This window comes from Ciconia boyciana, chromosome 12 (genome assembly GCF_034638445.1).
Source record: "Ciconia boyciana chromosome 12, ASM3463844v1, whole genome shotgun sequence".
NCBI classification, from domain to species: Eukaryota; Metazoa; Chordata; class Aves; order Ciconiiformes; family Ciconiidae; genus Ciconia; species Ciconia boyciana.
In genome coordinates, this window is record NC_132945.1 from 11,749,085 (window position 1) to 11,756,762 (window position 7,678).

Here is a 7,678-nt window from a genome sequence, read left to right on the forward strand (position 1 = left end):
TGCCTTGCTGTGATCCCCAGCAAGGTGTGTCATGGGCCGGAGCCATTTCCCACCATCAGTGGCTTTCCCCCTCCCTGGCACCCACCCCACACAATGGCAGATGTTTCCCCTCCCAGGAATGGCAATGGGCAGGGTGACACTGGCTCCTGCCTCATGCCTCTCATGCAGTGGGGACCTTCCAGAACAATGGCCACCTCACAGAGGCCTTGGAGTGCCCAGTGGGCTGTGGAGCAGGCGTGGGGTCATGCCTGCCAGGCAGCACACTTCTCCATGGTGGTGGAAGCATTGTCATCACTGCCAGCTTGTCAGAGCCTGCACCAACACATCTCCAGTGCTGTGAGTCCTCCCTCTGTGGCGGGGGAGCTGGGCGGCCCCACAAACCCATTTGGCAGCTGGGGCGGGAAGCAGGGTTATGAGGGGGTTTGGAGAATGGCAGGGGTCAGCCAGGTGCTGGCCACCATCGCAGGGGGATGGGCAGGGTAGGTGCGCCAGCCCAGCAACAGCCAGCAACTGGCATGTGAATTCCCGTGGCACCCTATCAGAGTCAGGTAGTCTCTGCTCACACCTATAAGAGCTGCAGCCTGGGGCAGCTCTGAGGAGAGCTCCACCGGCAGCACCAGGGGACGGTCGTGGTGGCAACCCCAGGGCCCTGCTGCAGCTGGACTGTAGCAGCAGCTGGGCTGTAGACAGAGAGCGGCACACACTCGCTGAGGAACTGGCCCAGTCCCCTATGTTGATGCCCTTGGACAAGGGCAGACATCTGCACCCTCTGCCCATGGCTACCACTGCAGGCCAGGCTGGGCCTGACCAGCTGAAGCTTAAATGCCCATCAGGGTGAGGGACTGATGGGGACTGGTCAAGAGCAGGGGGTTTTGGCAACACAAAATTGGTGAGGACTGCAAGCCCACCCAGGAGCTGGCTCAGGCGCGGGTGTAGTCAGTCACACAGGACTGGCTGCTCCGTATGGTCCTGGCGGCCTTGTCTCTCAGGGCTGGTACCCAGCTCTGCTTGGTGAAGCAGGGACACGGTCCCTGCCTGTACCAGTGGGTGCTCAGGCTCCTCCTGCCTCCAGAAACAGGCTGCCGTGTTGTGGCACATTTGTCTGGTGGCACAGGGTTAGACCAGAGAAAAAGCTGCGTGCACCAGAGCCCCCTCTGGATTGTTTTCAAAGAGGAAACGGGGCTGAAATCTCTGCAGGCGACCGAGCAGCCTTCACCAACCAGCCCTGAGCAGCTCCGGGATGTTCTCCAGCCACCCAGGAAGCAGTGAAGGGGCTGTGCTGAGCGAGAGCACTGGGAAGGGGCTGTGGGCAGGCGGGCAGATGTGTCGGAGCCTGCCAAGCTCTGGCAGCCGTTACTGGAAGCGTCTCTTGACATTTATCTTGTGGGGAATGGAGACCAGACGCTGTTTCCTCCCAGCACGACACAAATCTGAGAGGCATCACAGCCTCCCCCAAGCCACAGGCGTTTCTGTGCAGGGGAAGGGCTGGACCAGCACAAAGCCCTCTGCCTCTCGGCCAGGGGATGCCCTGCCTAGTCACCTGTGGAATAATTGCTGGAGGTGACTTAGAAATTAAACTTATATTCACACTTTTAGGTAAGGCACAGCATTGAAGAAGTTTCCCGGGTGGAACGCGGCTGACGTGCAAGGAGTCCGTTCCACGGAAGTTCCCTAGGCCTGCAACCTTAGATGTCGGCAACGCCAGGGGAACTTGGTGTGCTGACTCTAAGAGGCACTGCTCGGAGGGTGGAGCGGTGTGGAGATACCGTGGCCAGGCTCTGCGATTATATGGGAACTTAAAGGTATTATGGAACTGATAAGCTGCGTATTTGCTACCCTGGGCCAACAGCCTGTCGTGTTTTTGACAAAATGCTGTCCTTTTGGTGAACTTTGCTCATTATTACATCATTATAATACCAAAACACACCTCCATCCCAAAAGCTACCCGTCTCCAAGGTGCGACCACCCCTCACTGAGCTTGTGCTTTGAATTTTCCCAGTTTATACCTTTAAAAGCGAAGCGAAAAAACTTTACACCAATCCTAAACGAAGGTATGTATGACTCGAGTCACTCAAGCTCCACCTGAAAGGTGAAAAACAGTATAAAATAGCTTAAGAGAGAGAGAGTGTTAGGGAAGACACCATCGTGTACCACTCTGACCTCTGGGATCAGTCGACGGGCTGAGCCTCTCCCCCCCCCCCCCCCATTGGGATGCCTTTGGACGCCTAAGATTCGAACGCTTAGTTATACCAAGTGCCTCCCCGGAAACTTAGAAATCTCTATAGAGTCGCTTTATTATCTTTTAACGTGTTTGTAGCTGGCAGTGTTACTCATACTCTTGGTATTTGCACGTGCTTTGCAGACAGTGAATTTATCACCGGTAATCCAAAAGAACCTGTGTGTCTGTTGCTCTAATAAACTGCACTCTTCATTAATCTAGCCGTGGTAGTTCTCACTGAACGCGACCAGACTCTTCAAGTGTGGTCGTGATAGTTCATGCAACACGACTAGACTGGGGGTGCATCGCGTTATTTGCGAATCCGTAATCGTGAAAGTTCAGTACACTGAATGCGACCGGACTTATAACGTTGTCGAATTAACGCTGTTGCCTTAATCAACTTTGTGAAGCTGTTTCAGTGAAAGCCCTGAGAGGGCTCTGACGGGCAAACGTTGACTCTGATGGGTGGCTACATATACAGTCCTTAGAAAATAAACCGTTGACCAAGTCTGAGACTAAGACTGGACTTAGCCGCACCCAGACTCCTCTCTGAGAAGGAGTTCAGAAAGCAAGGGGGGCCTGTCTGAACCTCGTGACTCAACGGGAGGGTTCCCTCCTCCCGCCACTCCTCAGACTCCTACGCGACAGTAACTTTTAACGCAACAGGAAAAATTGGCATAGTCGGCAGGATTTTGCGGCAGACCCCGCAAAGAGGCATGCTGTGGCGGGGGCTGCCTGGCCAAATCCTCCCAGACACCGTGGATCTTATTCTCTTTCATGGCTCAGCTGCTCGGATTGCCTGGGCTGGGTGAGCCAGTGATCACACAGCTATCTGGTGTCTCCAGGGAGGCAAAACACATCCCTGCCATCCCTTTCTAGTATAGCCCAAGCAGAGATTATTTTGCAATCCAAAGCGTGCGAGGTGTTTCAATGCTGAGCCCCAGCCAGATGAGCCATGGGCCAGGGCTGCTTCTGAATCCGGCTTCTCCCGTGCTGGATGGAGAGCCCCCGGTTTGCAGCCCCCACCTGAGCCAGATGTGGGGGATGTATGCGGGTATTGCAGCTGGGCAGACGGGCACCGTTCTCAGAAGAAGTTGCCAGCACATAACAGAAACGGGCAGCAGCATGCTGGAGAGAGCACCTGAGCAGGGACCGTGGCTGACAGGGAGCAAAGCGAACTCGGGAGAGCACAGCTTAATTCCCAGCTCAGCCAGGGAGCTAGGGCCGAGCTGCTCACCGCCTCCTCTGCCTCAGTTTCCCCGCGTGTAACCAAGAGCGAATGAACAGACTTAGACTCCCCTTTTCTGTCAGGTGTCTCTTGTCACATTTCTCCCTCCTACTACGTCTTCCACGATTAACTGCAGGGCTTCTCTCTGCTCTCTGTATCTCTTGCCTCCTACCTCACATTGTTGCCAGCCTGTTCCTAGCCCGAGAGTGCAAGAGGAGCCTGGAGCCAAGGCGTCCTGCCTCCGGGATGTGCTCAGGGCAGCACGTTTCAAAGCCATGGCCCACGACCCCACTGTATGTCCATACTCCCCCTGCCCCGCAACCCGCTCTCTCCAGGAGAGGCGAGGCTCCCTCTCAATGAGTGCTCCTCCTCCCGGGCTGCCTCAGCCGCTGGGTAAGGATGCTCCAAAGTGCTCTGCGGATCCTTCTTGGTCAGCCGGGCAGGGCTAGGGGAGATGACGGTCCAAGCAGCATCCTCCAGCCTAGTGGGCATGTCTGTTGGTGCTGAATGCAGTCAGGCACCCCAGGACTTTCCTAGGCCCCCGACCTAGTCCCTTATTTTCTCATCCTAATCTGATTTTACAGGTTTTTCAGGGAACCCCGCAGACAGAGTCTGGGTCACAGGTCCCACCGTGCCCAGCTGCAAAACATGGCGCTCATGCTGTCTTTCTTCTGCGCCTGGTGCTGACTGCCCTGGTCTTCTACCGTCACTGCAAGCCTGTTGTGCGATTTGGTATACTACTTTTCCAGAACTTGCTTAGCATTAGTAGCTAAATTTGCTGAAGCCTTAGGCCGCAGGCTGTGAACTTCCACCCAGATATGCTGAACTTTTACCTAGTTAAGTAAAAGAAGGCCCCAGAGCTGGTTCGAGCTCAAAGATAAGGAAGCAAGGAAGGCCGCTACCATCGTCAGCTGACACAGCAACCTTAGAGGTAAGAGAAGAAACGGCCCGCCTAGAGACAATGAAGGGACCCGACGAAGAGCGGGAAGACCCCAGACCCTAATATTACTACTGGTCAGAACTGTTGTGTGAGGAGCGGGGAACTTGGATTGTAAGGGTATTATTGCCCAGGGATCTCTTGGTTCGGGGTCCCTCTTTGGAGGCACCCAGCTCGAGCTGCTCTGCATGTCGCATAAATAAACTGTTTATTTACCCAGCAGATTGGCGACTCGTCTTCTTCAAGCAGGAACCTAGGGCCGAGCCCTGTTGACGGTGGCATAATTCCTGGCAGGTGGCGAAATTCCTCCAACAAAGCCCAAGGTCACCTCCCAGCTGGGCAGTGTGAGGCTGAGGATAGGGCAGGAAGTGGATCGGGAGCTACATGTGGATGATGCAGAAGACTCCAGCCCACGTAAGTGCGCAAGAGCTGCCACAGGAGAGGGACTGATGGGAAGAGCCTGCCCCGAGCAGCACTGACTGCCCGCTGCAGCCACCTCTGGGTGGCAGATCCATGGGTTTCTGCCTCTTAATCCCCACCCACTTGACGTATCTGCTGTGGAGGAGAAAGGGGTGGGCAGCTAGCCCTACGGGGCAGTCCTGGGCTGGAGGCCACCGCAGGAACTTCGGCCCAGGGGGCTGGAGTTTTCCAGGAAGTTTCTTGGGAAGGATGAAGTTTTTCAACACTGGAGGGGTGGACACACTGCCCCTTGTGATCTGGGGGCTCCCTGTCCACCCTGTTGGCCTCAGCCTGCAGCAGACAAGGCACCCAGCAGCCCTGACCGGGGAACGCTCTTTGTGCTGCCCCAAATGACCCTCTCGTCCTCTGTGTACATGGGTGCACAACCAGGCTCGCTCCTCCACTTGCTGGGCACACAAGTAAAACCAGTTTGCCCAGAGGGCACTGGCTTTTCCTGGGGCTAAAGTTCCTTATGGTGGCCCCAGAGCGAGGGAAGTGGCATGTGTGTGTGTGGAGTGAGAGGGGCTGGATGCTGCCCATCAGCACAGGGAAGAAGGCCTGACCCTGCCTCAAAATACACTCAGATCCAAGGAAAAGGAGGGTTTCTAGTGGCTCTCTGCTCTCCCCACTAGAGAGTTTTGCTGCAAGGCTCAAACAGCTTCTGGGATCAGAAGGATTCGTTTTGGCAGCATCAGGTGTGTGAAATCTGAGTCAGGATTGAACACCCCTGGGTCTGCCACCAGCAAACCCCCCGAGGCAAGCAGCCCTGACCGCTGCCTGTCACACAAAGACCTCCTGGGAGCACGGGCCCTGGCTCACCTCCCTCTCCCCTCACTTCCTCGCAGTCACTAGGACACATCTCTTCTGCAGGCGTCCGCTGGTCCTGGCTGGCAGACTATCTGCGCGACATGTGGTCTCACCTCTATGAGAACTTCCCACAGGCACTCCTGTACATCCTCCCCGTCACCCTGCTGATCCTGCTGCTCCTCTGCTGCCTCACGTACATGTGTGCGTCGCCCACCACCTACCTGGTGGTCCCTTTCTCTGGGGCAGGTTTGCTCCTCTGGGTCGTGCTGTCTGGGTCATAGCTCCGAAGTCCCCACTGTCACAAGCAAGACGTGGCAGCGAGGAGGTGCACCCCTGGCCGCCTGTGTAAGAGATGCAGCAGGAGGAGATTTACAAGGGGGCATGCTGACCAAAAGCTAGTCCCCAGTCCACGAGGCCGTAGTTTAAAATAAGCAGACAGGGCCCCAGAGCACAAAGCTTGTATCAGAACTTTCCCCAAGCTTCCAGATCAGGGCATCTGCTCAAGAAGTAAGCTTTCTGGCTCCATTTGCGTACAAAGATGATGCATTCCCGGGGACATGGTCTGGATTTCCCTGTGGGATGTGTTGGGGGCAGACTCCCAGCACCTTTCCCGCCTCTGAGCACCCGCCTTGCGAGGGGCAGGGCTGGGCTGCCTTGCTGCAGCAGAGCTCCCTCCTCGCTCCCTGCCCAGGCTGTGCTGCTGGGGCTCTTTCCTCCTGGCAGCGTTAGAGCAGCTGCTGGAGCCGGTCGCGTCAGCGCCTGCAGCTCCCACACCTCCTCTTCCCCGCGTCTCACAGCACTCTGGGCTTTCTGATTGCCCAGTCAGGAGCAGTTTTATTCCCACAAGGCAGGAGAAACTTGCTGTCAGACCAAGATGGATTTTCTTTCTTTTCTTTTTCTCCTCCTCTTATTCCCCTGCTTTCCTGTTTCCTTTCTCTAGGGATTTACACCCTTCTTTTCCTTGTATTTCTTAGGGTAACTTTAGACCGAGCCAGCCTGGGGATCTCGTCTAGCAGCAGTGTGGGAGTCCGGTGCAAGGAAACCTCAAAACCTCCAGGATCCCCGGGAAGGTGTGAAAAATCCTTTCAGTGATTATCTTAAAGAATATGCCACCAGAATTAATTTCCCATTCCCAAATAAAGCTCAGACTTCACCTGAGACTCTGGCATCAGTAAGCCTCGTAGCACAAGCACAAAAAGTTTGACAACAGGCCTTCCCACCACGCACAGCTCATGAATGCAGGAATCTGCCATCCCACTCATAGCCATGCGAGTCGCAGGTGTTCGGGGAGGTGGAAGACCCAGAACAGTGCAAGGAGAGCAGGGCTGTCCTTGCCGCAGCACAGAGAAATCCCTGGGTCTCCTCACCTTGGAGGCACCCCAGAGCCCAGGACACCCCGCTCTGCACACCAGTGGGGCCCAAGGATGGCTGTCGGCTTGTGAGAGCCAGGTATGCACCAACTGCTTTGGAGAGGTGCTCCACGTGTCATTGCTGAGCCTCTGCCCTGGCTGTGAGAGGACAAAGGCTTTCTCAGATCCACCCTCCTGCCCTGGTTTTGGCAACCACGTGAGCTGGTGTGAGGGGTGCAGCCGGCCCCCCAGCAGGGGCCCGTGAGCATCCAGACTTGTCAGCATCCTCCCTGGCGTGTGCAGGCTAACAGCTCTGCTAGTGCTTGAGCACGTCCAGAGGCTGGCATGGCCAGGGGCTGTTCCCAGCACCGACATGATGGGAGCACTCTGTTTCACGGGGGAAGAGACCACACGCGGGCAGCGAGGCGAGGCTCTGAGTGGCAGCTGGCGGTACCGATGTGCCGCCTGTGCGGGGACGCCGTGACCCATCTGTTCCACTCTGGGACCCGCGCCCCCCCGCAGCACCGCCGGGCGCCAGCTACTCAGCATCCACCCCGGACCCGGCGCGACGGGGAAAGCAAGCACGCAGCTCCCGTGCGGCGGCGCTGTCCGCGGGGCCGGCCCCGGCCCTCCCCCGGCCGCCTGGCTCCGCCCGGCGCCGCGCCGCCCGCCCGCAGGCC